This window comes from Ovis canadensis, chromosome 14 (assembly GCF_042477335.2).
Source record: "Ovis canadensis isolate MfBH-ARS-UI-01 breed Bighorn chromosome 14, ARS-UI_OviCan_v2, whole genome shotgun sequence".
NCBI lineage: Eukaryota > Metazoa > Chordata > Mammalia > Artiodactyla > Bovidae > Ovis > Ovis canadensis.
This window is the reverse complement of record NC_091258.1, coordinates 18067425-18084052: the sequence shown is the minus strand read 5'-3', so window position 1 is coordinate 18084052 and position 16628 is coordinate 18067425. Positions and strand designations below refer to the sequence as shown.

The 16628-nt window shown below is 43.8% G+C and overlaps 1 long non-coding RNA gene across 1 annotated transcript in view; it reads left to right on the top strand.

The window, feature by feature from the left end:
• LOC138418369 (uncharacterized) overlaps positions 1 to 12021 on the top strand; it is a 38192-nt gene extending 26171 nt beyond the window's left edge. Inside the window, exon 3 of the long non-coding RNA XR_011248522.1 lies at positions 11426 to 12021. This is a non-coding gene — a long non-coding RNA (uncharacterized lncRNA). The remainder of the gene's footprint in view (positions 1 to 11425) is intronic.
• The last annotated feature ends 4607 nt before the right edge of the window (positions 12022 to 16628 follow it).

The following is a 16628-nucleotide window of genomic DNA, read 5'->3' as shown; positions in this document are numbered from 1 at the left end:
CACTCAGTCGTGTCCAACTCTTAGTGACCCCATGGACTGTAGCCTACCAGGCTCCTCCGTCCATGGATTTTCCAGGCTTGTATGTGAGTTACTCTTAAATAGAGAGAGAGAGAGAAAGATGAATAAATGGCTTTTCTAACAGCAGAACACATGTTTTCAAGTTTCTAAAACTGGGAAGAGACCTTGAGGTCTTTTCATCTGAGACACAAAAACTCTGTCTACATTATTCAATGAATGAAATAAGCCCGTTGCATCATTTCAGTAAGCTCACACCCTGTTTGCATATGACACACTTAGAAATAGCCTTGAGTTCGCAGAACATGTTCTTTTTGCCACTTTTATTGAATCAAGTGGCTTTCATAGTCTACCTGCCCTTGTACATATTTTTTTTTCTATCGCTAGTTAGAAAACGAAATGGTTCTCCACTATAAGAGAATGACGGAGTCATGTGAGTATAAATAATAAATAACTTCTACCTAAATCTCAGGGACCAGTATGGGGAGTGGGGCAATGGTGACAGTCTGGTTGCTCGGGCCCCATCTTAACTGGGTAGAAGCTGCATAGCTGTAACAGCCGTGTCCACGAGGAATGCAGATGTATGTGACTGAACCTTCTGATAGAAGAAGCTGGAAACTGGGAATTTGCTTGGACATCTGTTGGCTTTAAAATTCTTGACCATGTTGTTTTCTGCATTTGTTTGCTTTTGTTTATTTTATACTGTGCAACCCAAAGAAAACACATCTGCAGACCAAATCCTGCCAGGTCGCTGCTACTTTGTGATTTTTAATCTGGTCCAGTACCTCATTTCACAGGTCACAGTGCGAAGGAGAAAATGACTTCTGTGTTTACTCAATGAACAGAAACGTTAAGGCATTGAAACCAGGTCTCCTGACTTTCCATTTATTTCGATTCCTCTTCCATCATGCTGTTCCACGAATTTCATTCTCTCTAGCCATTTTGACTTTGTTGAGGGTGTGAAAAAAAGTGTCGCTTGCTGTATCAGTAACCAAGGGATGTGGCAGCCATCAACCAATCACATTACAGCCACCCTGACAGTGAGCCCTGAGGGAATTCAGAGTGGAAACAGGATGCCCACCATCAAGTCATCACCCACGGCAGCCACTGCTGGCGGTGCACCCTGAGGACACTGAGGACGGGAAACCACAGGGTACGGGCCCCCAGAGGTGCACTGAAATCAGTGAGCCCAGGCGTTTGCATCTTCCCAAACAGAGGAGCACAAAATTCATTAACCTGAGATATCTGACTTTCTGTAGTTAACAGTAATCTTTTGAATTCTGACTACCAGGTTTTTGTTGCAAAATCTCCTGTATAGCCTGGCTCCCCTCTTAACGTCTCTATAGTCAAAGCTATGGTTTTTCCAGTGGTCGTGTATGGATGTGAGAGCTGGACCATAAAGAAAGCTGAGCGCTGAAGAATTGATGAGAGCAGTCCCTCAGAGTTATCCGAGAGGCTGCGTCTAGGGCTCAAGTCCTTAGTTTTGTCTCCCAAATAAAACACAATTCTCAGCTTTTAGGTTGTGCTATATATATTTTTTTCAGTGGACAAGGGCAAAGAGCATCCATAAATTTAAGCTATATGAGTGAAACTCTGAATCCTGAAGACATTCTTCAACCAAGGGCCAAAGGTTCGAGGGTCTCCTAGGTGATATTCAAGTACACAGCAAGCACATTATTTGTGGCAACAAGAACAGGCAGTAAGAATCCTTCACTTTCAACTTTCACTTCAACTTTTCTGTGCTCCACCACAGCATGCTCTCCCTGCAGATAATTTGCCTTAAAACATACTGTATTTGGAGACTCATTAAGCCATAAATCAATTACTGTCCAGAGCACCCAATATTAAATTTATTCAAATCAAATAGTTTTGGTGGTCTGAAACCAGAGGCTCTTGCAAGGCTGCAGGATTGTATTATAGCAGAAAACTTATAAAATAGCTCTTTAGCCTGATAAAAATCATTGAAAATGGGTAAGGGTTTGTCATTATTTCGATTTAGGGCTTTAGTGTGGTCTGGGGAATCGATAGAGCATGACCTTCTTTGATAACATTTGGAGCAACAATGCATTGATTTTTCATATCCTGCATGATGACTGGCTAGACATTCAGTCCTGGAGGGAATAAACAAAAAAGATGAAAATTATAAAGAATGTTCGTTTCAAATGTCAGAATGGGCAAGAATTCATGCAAGAATTAAGGTAAAGGGGAAAAGGCCATAAGCCACTGTTTTCAGGAGATGGTTATGACAGGACTACAGAAACAAGTAGAACAGTCTTCTCTGTTGAAACAGTTTTAATTGTGAAGATGTTTGGTTCATGATCAGAAAAAGCCTTGATTGTAAAATCTTTGGGCCCGTGCCAGTCTTTTTCACCGGTGTCATCCAGTCATTCAGCATAGGACCTGGTGCTTAGCAAGTGCTTGATACATATTCAAAGCCTTTTATTTTTAATTTATTAAGTGCCTGCTCTCTTTCTTTGGAGGGGAGGGGTTTCTTCCAACTGCCAGAAAAAAATTAGAGTTGAAAGTACCTCAAGTACCACTGATGCAGGCAAGCACTGATGAAAAACATAATGTACTCTTAAAAGTGTGAAGATCAGGAAAAAATACACACATTTATTCCTGGGAATCCTAGGCTTTTTGCTCTGCTGTTCTGCTGAAGCTTGTTTGGTGGACTCCGTGGCTTTCCTGGAGCTATTTTCATTCATAAACAGCAGTCTGACTGACTCCTTGTGGGGAGATGGAGGCGGGGGTCTCCTACACCACCGTCTTGATCCCAACCACCCTGTGTTGAGTGTGCCATCTGTTTTTTGTTGAGACCCTAACAGATAGACCATCATCACACTAGGAAATCTGCTCAGAGAAGGATGCTGTTAGGACTGGGGAAAATATCTATTCAATAACCTTAAAACTTAGGGAAAAAAGAAAGAAATCAGGAAAGCAGTTTTAAAGTGATGTCTCTGCAGACTCATCATTGATGGTGTGGAGTGGGGATTCAGAGTTCAGGGGAGGGCGGCCATCGCCCAAGTCAGAAATCATGGGAGGGAGACAGACCAGGGGCTGGCGCTGAGAGAGATGGAGAGACAGGTGTGGGCTGAGATCCTTAGCAGGTAGAAGCTACAAGTGTGTGTATTGGAGAGAATTCCGGAGGGAGAAGAAGAAGAAATTGCCAATGGGGTTTACTGGGTTTCTGGACTGTCCATTTGATCGGACAGTGTTATTGTTTACTGAGATGGAGGAGGGTATATGGAAGGGCAAGGGCCATATGTTTAATTTTGGATACACTGAGTTTTTAGTATCTGACAAACCTAGACAGCATATTAAAAAGCAGAGACATTACTTTGCCAACAAAGGTCTCTATGGTCAAAGCTATGGTTTTTCCAGTGGTCATGTATGGATGTGAGAGTTGGACCATAAAGAAAGCTGAGCGCTGAAGAATTAATGAGAGTCCCTTGGACTGCAAGGAAATCAAACTAGTCCATCCTAAAGGAAATCAGTCCTGAATACTCATTGGAAGGACTGATGCTGAAACTGAAGCTCCAATACTTTGGCCACCTGATGTGAAGAACTGATTCATTGGAAAAGACCCTGATGCTTCACAAGATTGAAGGCAGGAGGAGAAGGGACGACAGAGGAGGAGATGGTCGGATAGCATCACTGACTCAATGGACATGAGTTTGAGTAAAGTCAGGGAGCTGGTGATGGACAGGGAGGCCTGGTGCGCTGCAGTCCATGGGGTCTCAAAGAGTTGGACATGAGTGAGCGACTGAACTGAACTGAACTGAATGGGGATGTCAAGTGGTATACCCCAAAGCAGGAAAGTTGTAAAATTCAAAGAAGAGGTCAGGGCTAAGAGTATCAATCCTGGTATACTCAGTCTGCAGATTGGACTCACACCCGTGCGCATGGGTCAGTTTTCCTACCAAGAGGTTACAAAGTGATATAAAGTGTTAGTTGCTCAGTCCTGTCTCTTTGCCACCCCATGGACTGGTAGCATGCCAGGCTTCTCTGTCCATGGGATGCTCCAGGCAAGAATACTTGAGTGGGTTGCCATTCCCTTCTCCAGGGGATCTTCCTGACCCAGGGATTGAGCCCACGTCTCCTGCATTGCAGGCGAATTCTTTACCATCTCAGCCACCAGGGAAGCCACAAAGTGGTGCAGAGCAGTTTCTCATTCTCAGAACCATTGACAGTCCTGTGCTGGGTGATTCTTTGCTGTGCAGCTGGCCTGTGTGCTGTGGGGTGTTTAGGAGAATCCGTGACTCCTTGGCTTCTACACACTGCATGCCAGGAGCGCTCTGCCAGTTGTGACTGCCACGATGTCTCCAGTTGTTCTCACCTGTCCCCTGGGTGGGGGGCAAAATTGCCCCTGGTTGATAACCACAGGTGTGGGGTAACGGTGGTGAGCTGAGGTTGTGGTAGCTGACTTGGCTCTGTTTAGGATGAGCCCAGGGTTGGATAAATGTGTGGAACAGAGGCAAGTGCAGGAGATGGTACATTTGTAGCTTTAATGTAAGAGCTTGAGCAAATCGTGTAGAGGAGAGTCTGGCTCATATTAAGTATTGTTATTTTTTTGGCGTTACTGAGAAGTGGATAGGATCTGGAAGTGAGCCTTGAAAAACTCTACCAGGAGGAAGAGCCAACAGTGAAGACAGAGCTAATGAATGAGTAGCTGGAAGGGAGGTGGAGAGATGAGGTGACAGGATGTCACAGGAGTGAGGAGAGGACGGGGTGTCAGTGGAGGGGGGCTCGGTGGACTTCTCACCCCGTCTGCGAAATCTGAGCTCCTGTGTGCCCATCACCACCTTTCCCCTACACTTGGGACTGGGAGAAATCAATACAATATAGTATTGAGACAAAGTACTCTGGAATGTCTTTGTTAAGTTGATTGGAGTTTAGGGTCTAGGAGTCTAGATCTCATGCTCTTAAATGGTGCTCAGAATGTATTTATGACACTTTGGTAAAGAGTTTTTTCTTGGTCTCAAGCTGATGCTCACTTTCAAAAAACTTTTTTTCTAATTTATTTATTTTTGGCTGTGCTGGGTCTCCACTGCTGCGCGGGCTGTACGCTAGTTGTGGTGTGCATGAGCTGCAGAGCATGAGCTCTGGGACATGTGGGCTTCAGTAGCTGCAGTTCCTGGGCTTAACGCACAGGCTTAGCAGTTGTGGTGCACGGACTCAGTTGCTCCAAGGCATGCGGGATCGTCCCAGATCAGAGATCCAACCCATGTCTCTTTCTTGGGCAGACTGATTCTTTACCACTGAGCCACCAGGGAATTTAATATTGTAAAGAAACATTTCAACTGAAATTATGAGCTGGAATTGTAAGCTTGATGTTGATAGCCTGTGGTGAAAGAGGTTGGATTTGTGATCTCCGAAGAAGAAGATTTAGCTCTGGGACCAGGGACCAGGCTCGACCACTCAAGAGCTTTAGTGAAGCAGAGTTTTATTAAAGTGAAAAAGGGACAGAGAAAACTTCTGACACAGACATCAGAAGGGGGACAGAGTGCCCTCCTCACTGGTCTTAGCGAGGGTGCTGTATACTTTTTCAGTTGGTTATTACAGTAAATCAAAAGAATGTCTCAAGGTTGTAAAGGTCTTACAGACCCACTCCCACAATATACATCTTAAGATAACAGGATTATTCAGAAGGTTCTCAAGGAGAAATATGTCCTCAAGCAGGATACATTGTTGTTATATAATCCTTCAAAAAAAAAAAAAAAGTGAAGTCACTCAGTCATGTCCGACTCGTTGTGACCCATGGACTGTAGCCCACCAGGCTTCTTCATCTATGGGATTTTCTAGGCAAGAGTACAGGAGTGGGTTGCCATTTCCTTCTCCAGGAGATCTTTCTGACCCAGGGATTGAACCCAGGTCTCCCACATTGCAGGCAGACTCTTTACCTCTGAGCCACCAGTTCAGTTCAGTTCAGTTGCTCAGTCATGTCCAACTCTTTGCAACCCCATGAATCTCAGCATGCCAGGCCTCCCTGTCCATCACCAACTCCCGGAGTTCACCCAAACTCATGTGCATCGAATCGGTGATGCCATCCAGCCATCTCATCCTCTGTCGTCCCCTTCTCCTCCTGCCTTCACTCATTCCCAGCATCAGAGTCTTTTCCAATGAGTCAACTCTTCTCAGGAGGTGGCCAAAGTATTGGAGTTTCAGCCTCAACATCAGTCCTTCCAATGAACACCCAGGACTGATCTCCTTTAGAATGCACTGGTTGGATCTCCTTGCAGTCCAAGGGACTCCCAAGAGTCATCTCCAACACCACAGTTCAAAAGCATCAATTCATCAGCGCTCAGCTTTCTTCACAGTCCAACTCTCACATCCATACATGACCACTGGAAAAACAATAGCCTTGACTAGACAGACCTTTGTTGGCAAATAATGTCTCTGCGTTTTAACATGCTATCTAGGTTGGTCATAATTTTCCTTCCAAGGAGTAAGCATCTTTTAATTTCATGGCTGTGATCATCATCTGCAGTGATTTTGGAGCCCCCCCAAAATAAAGTCTGACACTGTTTCCACTGTTTCCCCATCTATTTCCCATGAAGTGATGGGACCGGATGCCATGATCTTCGTTTTTTGAATGTTGAGCTTTAAGCCAACTTTTTCACTCTCCTCTTTCACTTTCATCAAGAGGCTTTTTAGTTCCTCTTCACTTTCTGCCATAAGTGTGGTGTCATCTGCATATCTGAGGTTACTGATATTTCTCCCGGCTCAAATATATAATCCTTAGTACAGAGTTTAATCCTTAATCCTTAGTACAGAGATTATATATATTATATATATAATATAAGATAAAATATATAAATATATATTGTAATATATAATTTGTATTATATGCATTGTGTGTGTTATATAATATTTAATATGTATAATATATAATATAATTATATATATAATATAAACATTATAATTTTGGGGCAAATACAACAACCTTATTGAAAGAAAAGTGCAATGTAATTTGTCAAAAGCTTAAAAGGGGGAACTTAAAACACCTCCCCTCAAGCGCAGGACCAAGTGCAGAGTGGACTGTCTGGATGTTGTATTCAGACAGGGTGTGCCCATGTTCCAGCTGTTTCCCTGCAAAGATCAGCCTCTGCTGGTCTAGGGGGATGCCCTCTTTGTCTTGGATCTTGGCCTTGACATTCTCGACGGGGTCACTGGGCTCCACCTCCAGGGGGATGGTCTTACGGTCAAGGTCATCACGAAGATCTGCATCCCACCTCTGAGGCAGAGGACTATAGATATATATATAATATGTGGTTTACTATTTTATTTATATTTATTATAGTTATTGTTATAAATAATATAATACAAAATATATAATATATAATATATTATATTTAATATTAATGTATGCCATATTATATTATATAAATATAATATAATTATTTATATATGTGTAATTATACAATAATAAATATATAAATATATAATATATTATTAAATAATATATAAACTTCAGTTCAGTCGCTCAGTCGTGTCCGACTCTTTGCGACCCCATGAATCGCAGCACGCCAGGCCTCCCTATCCATCACCAACTCCCGGAGTTCACTCAGACTCACGTCCATCGAGTCGGTGATGCCATCCAGCCATCTCATCCTCGGTCGTCCCCTTCTCCTCCTGCCCCCAATCCCTCCCAGCATCACAGTCTTTTCCAATGAGTCAACTCTTCGCATGAGGTGGCCAAAGTACTGGAGTTTCAGCTTTAGCATCAGTCCTTCCAAAGAAATCCCAGGGCTGATCTTCAGAATGGACTGGTTGGATCTCCTTGCAGTCCAAGGGACTCTCAAGAGTCTTCTCCAACACCACAGTTCAAAAGCATCAATTCTTCAGTGCTCAGCCTTCTTCACAGTCCAACTCTCACATCCATACATGACCACAGGAAAAACCATAGCCTTGACTAGACGGACCTTAGTCGGCAAAGTAATGTCTCTGCTTTTGAATATACTTAGTCGGCAAAGTAATGTCTCTGCTTTTGAATATACTATCTAGGTTGGTCATAACTTTTCCTTCAAGGAGTAAGCATCTTTTAATTTCATGGCTACAGTCACCATCTGCAGTGATTCTGGAGCCCAGAAAAATAAAGTCTGACACCGTTTCCACTGTTTCCCCATCTATTTCCCATGAAGTGATGGGACCGGATGCCATGATCTTTGTTTTCTGAATGTTGAGCTTTAGGCCAACTTTTTCGCTCTCCTCTTTCACTTTCATCAAGAAGCTTTTTAGCTCCTCTTCACTTTCTGCCATAAGGGTGGTGTCATCTGCATATCTGAGGTTATTGATATCTCTCCCGGCAATCTTGATTCCAGCTTGTGTTTCTTCCAGCCCAGCGTTTCTCATGATATACTCTGCATAGAAGTTAAACAAGCAGGGTGACAATATACAGCCTTGACGTACTCCTTTTCCTATTTGGAACCAGTCTGTTGTTCCATGTCTGGTTCTAACTGTTGCTTCCTGACCTGCATACAGGTTTCTCAATAATGTATAAACTAATGTATAGTTATATAAATATTATATATTATATAATCCTATTATATATATATAATCCTTAGTGCAGAGTTTAAGCTGAGTTGTTTTGTTGTGTAATCATAAGCTCCAGGCTCAAAGAAAAAAACATTTTATGTGATTACGACTAAAGCATGTAGAAAAAAAATTTGTCCTTTCCTCTTCCTTGAGAATTCCAGACCCCATCTCCTTTCGAGAGCCCCAGGCCCCTTTCTCCTCCTTGGGGATGCCGGACTTCCTACCTAGAGATCAACTTACCTAGAAACTGACTCTCTCAATGTGCTGGTATGTTTTTACATAATACATGTTAAACTTCATACATGATTTTTAACATATAAAAGGCTCATCTATATACTTCCTGCCTCACCTCAAGCATGTAATGTCTCTCTCTGTTAATAAGGCTCTAGGTAAAGAGAGGATGGAGGGTTATAAGTGAGTGTATGATATTTCCACATCCATGTTTTAGAAGCACCACTCAAGTGGCATTGTGGAGAGAAGAGTGGAAAGGGAGTCAGATTTTCAAAATGCTTCTCATTCATTATCTGCAAAGTTCAAATAATTACACAAAGAAATTTCCTCTACTCTGCCAGCAGGAACACTGGAGGTAGGGCTGAGGAGAATCGCTATCATTGAAAACATCTGATTTCGTGATGGAGGCATCACCAGCCCCTCCCCTCCAAACCCGAGAGCCTGTGATTCTGCCTCATCTCATAATTCTGTATAAATTCAAGATTTATAAGGCTTTATGATAGAAAGTGACGTCTTTTAGTTGGAGGAGAATGTTATCGTGAAAATGCAGATTTTAAGAGGCACTGTCTTTTCTTTTGGGGAGGAAAATTTTCCCTCTAGCCTTGTGGGTTCTTCAGATGAACAGATCTGTCCCCTGCCCTTCCTCAGGAAACACAGGGAGCCTGGGTGTCCTGTTTTGTCTCAAGACCACTGTAGTCCCTTTCTAGCAAGATAAAGGAAGTCTAGAATGGTCAAGTATGGTTGCTCACCATCAAATACAGGAAAAAATCCTTTCATAGAATCAAGGCCCAGGGTCAGATATGCAGATACCTTCAAGGACTGCACCGGTGCTTATAATTAATCATGTCGAGCGGGTAGACCAATGCACCTGACCCTAAGGGGTAAGCAGTTACTCAGCAAAACCTGCTAGTTAGTTAATCTAATGTGGCCAAATGGAATGGACCCAATGTCTTTAGAGCTCTGGCCTTTTAAAGAATATCTGGATTCTTTATCTCCTTTTCCCCTCCACTTAACCCCTTTAAGAAAAAGCAGACTCTATGGACCATACATTAAAAACGTCAGAGTTAGCTACCTTCCCATCTGATTTTGCAGCAGTTCTGATAGTACTAGCTTCTGCTTGGTCACCCCCAGAGCCAAAGGATTCATTACCATTCAAGTCAGCCCTGTTAGACAGGAAATGTTTGTGTTCAACAGGAAGTTTTGAGAAATGGAACATTTCCTTCCATGTAAGCAAACAAGGATGTCCCAGTCACCAGCAATTGCAGCCTCTGTGGATAGTGAGCTGGCGAGCCCTGAGGACGCTCAGGATGTGAAAACACAGGGTTTGTTGTTGTTGTTGAGTTGCCAAGTCGTGTCTGGCTCTTTACAACCCCGTGGACTGCAGCACACCGGGCTTCCCCCCGCCTTCACCGTCTCCTAGAGCTTGCTCAAACTCATATCCAGTTAGTCAATGATGCCGTGCAACCATCTCATCCTCTGTCACCCCCTTCTCCTCCTACACTCAATCTTTCCCAGCATCAGGGTCTTTTCTGGTGAGTTACCTCTTTGCATCAGGTGGCCAAATTATGGGAGCTTCAGCATCAGTCCTTCCAATGAATTTTCAGTTGATTTCCTTTAGGATGGACTGGTTTATCTCCTTGCTGTTCAAGGAACTCTTAAAGAGTCTGGCCCCAGATACCTGAGCTGCTTATCAAAAGAATGATTTCAGTGAGCCCAGACTCTTGCTATCTTCCCATACACAGAAATGTGCTAAATTCCTAAACTTGGGATATCTAGTTTTCTTTAATTTCAGTGATCTTTTGATATTCAGACCATTTGCCCTTTGTTGCAAAACTTCCCTTGAACCTGGCTCCCCCCTCACCTCCTCAGAGTGCTTCTCTCAGGGTCACTTGAGATGCTGTCTCCTGGGCTTGAAGTCCTAAAAATTCCCACCCAATAAAACAGAACTCTCAACTTTAGTCGTGAATATATTTTTTTAAGTCCACAGTCTTTATGAAAAAAAAAAAAGCAAAACACAACCTACATGTCTTAGCTTGTCATTTGGGCTTCTTCCCTGCACCTGTCTGCACGGCACACACCTTAGGAGTCATCCTCTGCTTCCCATAATGTCATTTCAGTGTCTCCCAAATTCGCCAACTATCTTCACCAGAGTTTTCCTTACCCACCCCCACTGTCTAGACTCCCCGGTGCTCTGCTCTCCGATATTCTAAATTTAATAGCCCATTTTTAAAAGCTAGCAAAATCATGTCTGCAAAAGCTTCATAAAAAAAGGCAAACAGTGGATTCTGAATATGGTTTTGAATAGCTCCTCAAGCTGAGCCTGCCTGTTTGAACACTTCTAGTCAAATCATGGTTGGTTTAAGGAAAGAACACAAAAATGAAATTTGCAGGTGGTTTCCATCCTAAATTACATATCTATGTATTTCTCAGTAAGTTGGCCAAACTTTAGATTTATTGGAGACAGAGAAAAGGTGAGAAAACCCATAATTTGGCTTGGGTATTAGAAAACATTTTTGTGAATTAGATATTGATTTTTCTAAAGAGTTTTTCTCTGGTGGTGGTTAGTGAGCAGTGTGCAACAGCATGCTGAATTGGCAGGAATGTAGCACAACCTTATCACCATCCCTTCCTGAATCCATTACAGACATCAGCGGAGCATCACTGAACCTTCCTGAGTCCATTACAGACATCAGCGGGGCATCACCGTTCCCTTCTGAGTCCATACAGACATCAGTGGAGCAGAGCATACCTACCATGTTCTGAGCAGAGGCCCTCAGAGTACAAGCTCCACGAGGGCAGGAACCATGTCTCGCTTGTCAAGTGGAGTCTCATCTTTCAGGTGCACCCATCCCACCAGTCCTCGGAGGACAAAGAGATGCTTGGCAAAGGTGGAGTTCAGGCATCGCCAGCTCCCTTGTCCTAATTCTATCCTCATACCATCAAACCTCCAAGGTCACCATGTTCTCAGTTGGTGTTATGCTTGAGAAGACCATCCTATGAACAATTTAAAGGAAGGGTTGGCAAGGGGACCAGGTGGAAATGTTGCAGCCTCATGAGAAATAGAATAGTCTAAGGAAGAAATGAGACGGCTTTGAATTCGGGAGATGGACAAGAAGGAATCATAGTTGACAGTGTTGTTGGGGTGGGGCTGCCGTGTTTGGCAACTTGGGAGAGGCAAGAGCATCAAGTCTTCTGCAGACCTGGGTTCAAACCTTTCCATTAAATGGTGGATAAACTTTACAGGGACTGTTGTTTAATTCCTCCAGGCGTCAATTTTCCCTTGCGTGTATTGCTATGTCAATGATTGGAGTATCTATCACAAAGGTTTGATTAACACTGGAGGCTAAACAGGCAAAATAAGCTTCTGTTTTGATCTTAGGGAGCTGTGTACCATTAACTGGACTTGAAGACATCAGAAAGCAAAGACGAAGGATATTTTTGGCAGCCAGAATTGTGAGGCCTGCATATAGACTCAATGAGGTGTACGATGCAGCCAGCAGAGATGGATACTCTATGCTTTGTTTTGTTTATTTTACAGACATATTATTGACTATTTTAAAGGTTAATGGGAGTCATTGACCAATGTTGTTCAGGAAGGAAGAAATTTTCCTCTACCTTTTGAGGTGCTTCTGGCTGATCTAAGAATTAAATTGATACAAGACAGATTAATAAGAGAAAATTAGAAGTTTAAAAACATCCATCCATACATAACAACTCCCCGTTAGTATAGTGGTTCGTGTCCCCACCTGTCACACGGCAGTCTAGGGTTCAGTTCCCTAATGGAGATGGAGACGTTGGTGATCTTTCGGGCTTCCCTGGTACCCCAAATAGTGAAGGATCTGCCGGCAACACAGGAGACCCAGGTTTGATACCTGGGTTGGGAAGATCCCCTGAAGGAGGGAATGGCTACCCACTGCAGTATTCTAGCCTGGAAAATTCCATGGACAGAGGGACCTGATGGGCTACAGTCCATGGGGTTGCAAAGAATTGGACACAACTGTGTGCCTAAACAACAATAACATACATGGTTGAGACCCAGGAAGACTGAGTAACTTGTGGAAATGACTGAAGCCCTCATTTTAGATACAATCTTCACCTGAAAACAAAAGAGGATGTTGTGGGGGATCGGTTCGGGACTTCAAAGAGGAGGAAGACAATTCACATGGACGTGGTAAAGCAGGTATTTGGTAAACGAAGAATGTTTGGTGGGCCACACAGACAGTGGAGACCAGGGTGGACTCAGGATCTCTAGGCTCTGTCTACAGTTTCCCCACCACTTAGCCCAGAGTCTTTGCAGATATCGGTGGCGACACCTCCGTTTGGGGAACAGGCCCTTGATCTAAATTCTTTTAGGCATTTATGGGAAAGATCAAAGTTGCTTGCCAAGTCTTTCGGGCCCTGATTGTTTTCATCAAAATTATCTTCATGCCAAAGGAACATTTGGGAGAGGCAAGTTTTGCTCCCCAGCTCCAGTGCATTTGGTTTTGAGCAAAACAGTTGGATGCTTGAGAAATATGTAAGGATGTACCCTTCTCTGGGTATTTTATTATTATCTTTATAACCTCCTGGGCCCCCTGATGGATAATTCTTTTTAACATCCAGTAGCTGCTATTGTACCTGCAGCTGGACTTACTGCTAAGCATAATGTCAGCTAAGTATTTTTGTTTTCCCCTGTCACTTTAGCACCGAGGGCTGTGTGACCTGGAGTTTCCTTCCGAGCATTTCTAAAAGGAAGCAAACTAGCACTGTTGGATGGATAGGCCTTTTCACATTTGCAAAGCATTCTTTTGGGTCATTCCAACTCCCACCGCTTTGCTTTTGGCAGGCACTGTAGCTCCCAAGCAAGTGGCAGACCATCTTTTATTCTCATAAAGCCATCAGGAACGTCTCGTAGCGCCGCAGCGATGAGCAATTTGCAGTTGGTAAATTCACGGCCCTTGGACGTGTCACGGGCGGACGGCCACTTCCTCCTAAGGGCAGACTGACCCCTGCAAGCTTCCACCGTGGCTGGCGCTGTGGAGAGACGGGGCGTGACAAGCCGTTTGAGAAGGAGGAAACGTGCATCGTCGGGAACAGAGGAGAAGGTAATGGAGGTGGGTGAGCCTCTCGGGGTAGAAGCAGACTTAATTTGCCCATTAGAAGCATTTCCTGTAATTAGCTGAAAATGGATTTCGCCTCTATTAGATTAGAACTAGATGAAAAAATTGACAGAAATCTCAAAGCAAGTGAAAGAAATGCCCTTCAAGTACTCTCATTAGAGAGCAAATTATCTTCCCTAAGACGAGTTTCCGCCCTCGACAAGGCAGCGGGGAAGGAACATCGCTGGCATCCCTGGTTTCGCCACATGATGTTTTTCGCGGCCCGTGTGCACTGGAGGCGCCAGAACCAGCCTCCCCACAATGTGCCCCTCTGGCTTGTGGGTTGTTTTGAGCTGGAGTCAGTCAAGGCCCTGAAGACACAGGAAGAGCTTTTCATCTCCCTCTGTGACTGTCTCAAACTGAGGCACTTTGCTGTACATCTGAAAGTAATACAATGTTATAAATCAACTATACTTCAATATAAAAAATTAAAAACTATTATGTAGAGAGGGTTTCCCAGGTGGCTCAGATGATAAAAAATCCTCCTGCAATGTGGGAGACTTGGATTTGATCCCTGATTTGGGAAGACCCCCTGGAGAAGAGAACAACATCATGGTATCCAGTCCCATCACTTCATGACAAATAGGTGGGGAAACAATGGCAACATTGACAGACTTTATTTTCTTGGGCTCCAAAATCACTGCAGTTGGTGACTGTGGCTATGAAATTAAAAGACACTTGCTCCTTGGAAGAAAAGCTGTGATAAATCTAGACAGCATATCCAAAAGCAGAGACATAACTTTGCCAAAAAAGGTCTGTATAGTCAAAGCTATGGTTTTCCCAGTAGTCATGTATGGATGTGAGAATTGGACCATAAAGAAGGCTGAGCGCCAAAGACTTGATGCTTTTGAGCTATGGTATTGGAGAAGACTCTTGAGAGTCCCTTAGACTGCAAGAAGATCCAACCAGTCCATCCTAAAAGAAATCAGTCCTGAGTATTCATTGGAAGGACTGATGCTGAAGCTGAAGCTCCAATACTTTGGCCACCTCATGTGAAGAACTGACTCATTTGAAAAGACCCTGATGCTGGGAATGATTGAAGACAGGAGGAGAAGGGGACGACAGAGGATGAGCTGGTTGGATGGCCTCACCAACTCACTGGACACGAGTTTGAGCAAGCTCTGGGAGATGGTAAAGGACAGGGGAGCCTGGCGTGCTGCAGTCTTATGGGGTCACAGAGTCAGACACGGCTGAGCAGCTAAAGAGCAACAACAGCAACATTATATTTGGGATGGACTAGCCACAAGTTCCTACTATATAGCACATAGGCAACATCCCGTGATAGACTGTAATGGAAAAGGGTATGAGAAAGGATACGTACACGCATAACTGAGTCACTCTGCTGTGCCTCTGTGACTAGCACGACATTGTAGCGCAATTATCGTCTAGTAAAAAATTTAAAAAAAAACTATTATATATAGAATGGATAGGACCTCCTGTACAGCACAGGGAACTTATTCAATATCCTGCGATAAACTATAATGGGAAAGACTCTGAGAAAGAGTATATATATGTGTAACTGAGTCACTTCGCTATAAAGCAGAAATTAACATTGTAAATCAACTATGCTTCAATAAAATTCTTAAAGAATTTTGAGAGAGGGTCTGTTTCAGGAAGAGCGCTGTCACCCAAGACAACTACAAATGAATGTGCTTGGTATAGGAGGCTGGGAGACCTCAGCTAAGCCCGTTTGTTCAAATTCCTCTCTGGATCCCACTGTCTATTTGTGCCAGACTCAGATCTGTTTACCAATCTTCTTGTAAATTATCTTCCTTCCCTTTGAAGCCCCAGACCCCTGCCTGCTTCTCCTTAGCTCAAGGTGGCATGTAAGCTTCAGTGTCAATGTGAAGCTCTTGTATGTAGGAAATTCAATTTGTTCTTCTTCCTGCTAATCTCTCTTAGGTCAATTTAATCAATAGACCAGCCAAAGAACGTGGAAGGTTAGAGGAAAATCTCTTCCTCCCCTATGGTGCCAAGGACTGAAGATAAGAAGACGGAGCCAGGAGCAGGAACTAGGAGCAGGAACCAGGAGCTTCTCCCCTTCTTGGAGCCCAGTTCTGTCTCCTCCAGTCTCTGTGATCCCAGCTGAGATGCTGGCCCTACGTACCCTTCTGTTTCCACTTCTCAGAACCCAAAGCTCTCCCAGTTTGTGATTCTGTGAACTCTTTAGGGAGATGCCTACATAACAAAAAAGAAGATGGGTAACTCCACTGTATTTCATGTAAAATCCAAGTTGCCAGTATGTTAGGAGAAGGGCAGAAGAAATCAGTGGATGCTGTAGTGTTTGTAACTTGAGGGAAAGACTGGAGGAACCAGGAGGGGTTGTAGTCAATGGTACAGAATCTGCAGACAGTCCTGGGTTGAATCCCTACTCTGCCTCGGTGTTCATATCTGGAATATGGGGCCGCAGGGTGGGTAGTAGAGGTAACTGACATCGTGTGTGTGTACAACAGTTAGGACAGTGACTTAACAGTGTTCTGTAGATCTGCCCTGCCTTTTGAGCTGCTGGAGATAGTCACACAGCCTCTGCTACTCTTTCCCTTGAGAGGTAGAGACAAAGCCCCCTTTCTTTCAGTCGGGGCTGGCCTGAGCATCTTCATGACTAACAGAATGATGTTCTGGGACTCATGAGGCCAGGTCCTAAGGAGCCTTGTAGTTTCTGCCCTGGCTTTTGGAAAACTTGAACTTGAGCCATGAGCCATTACGCAA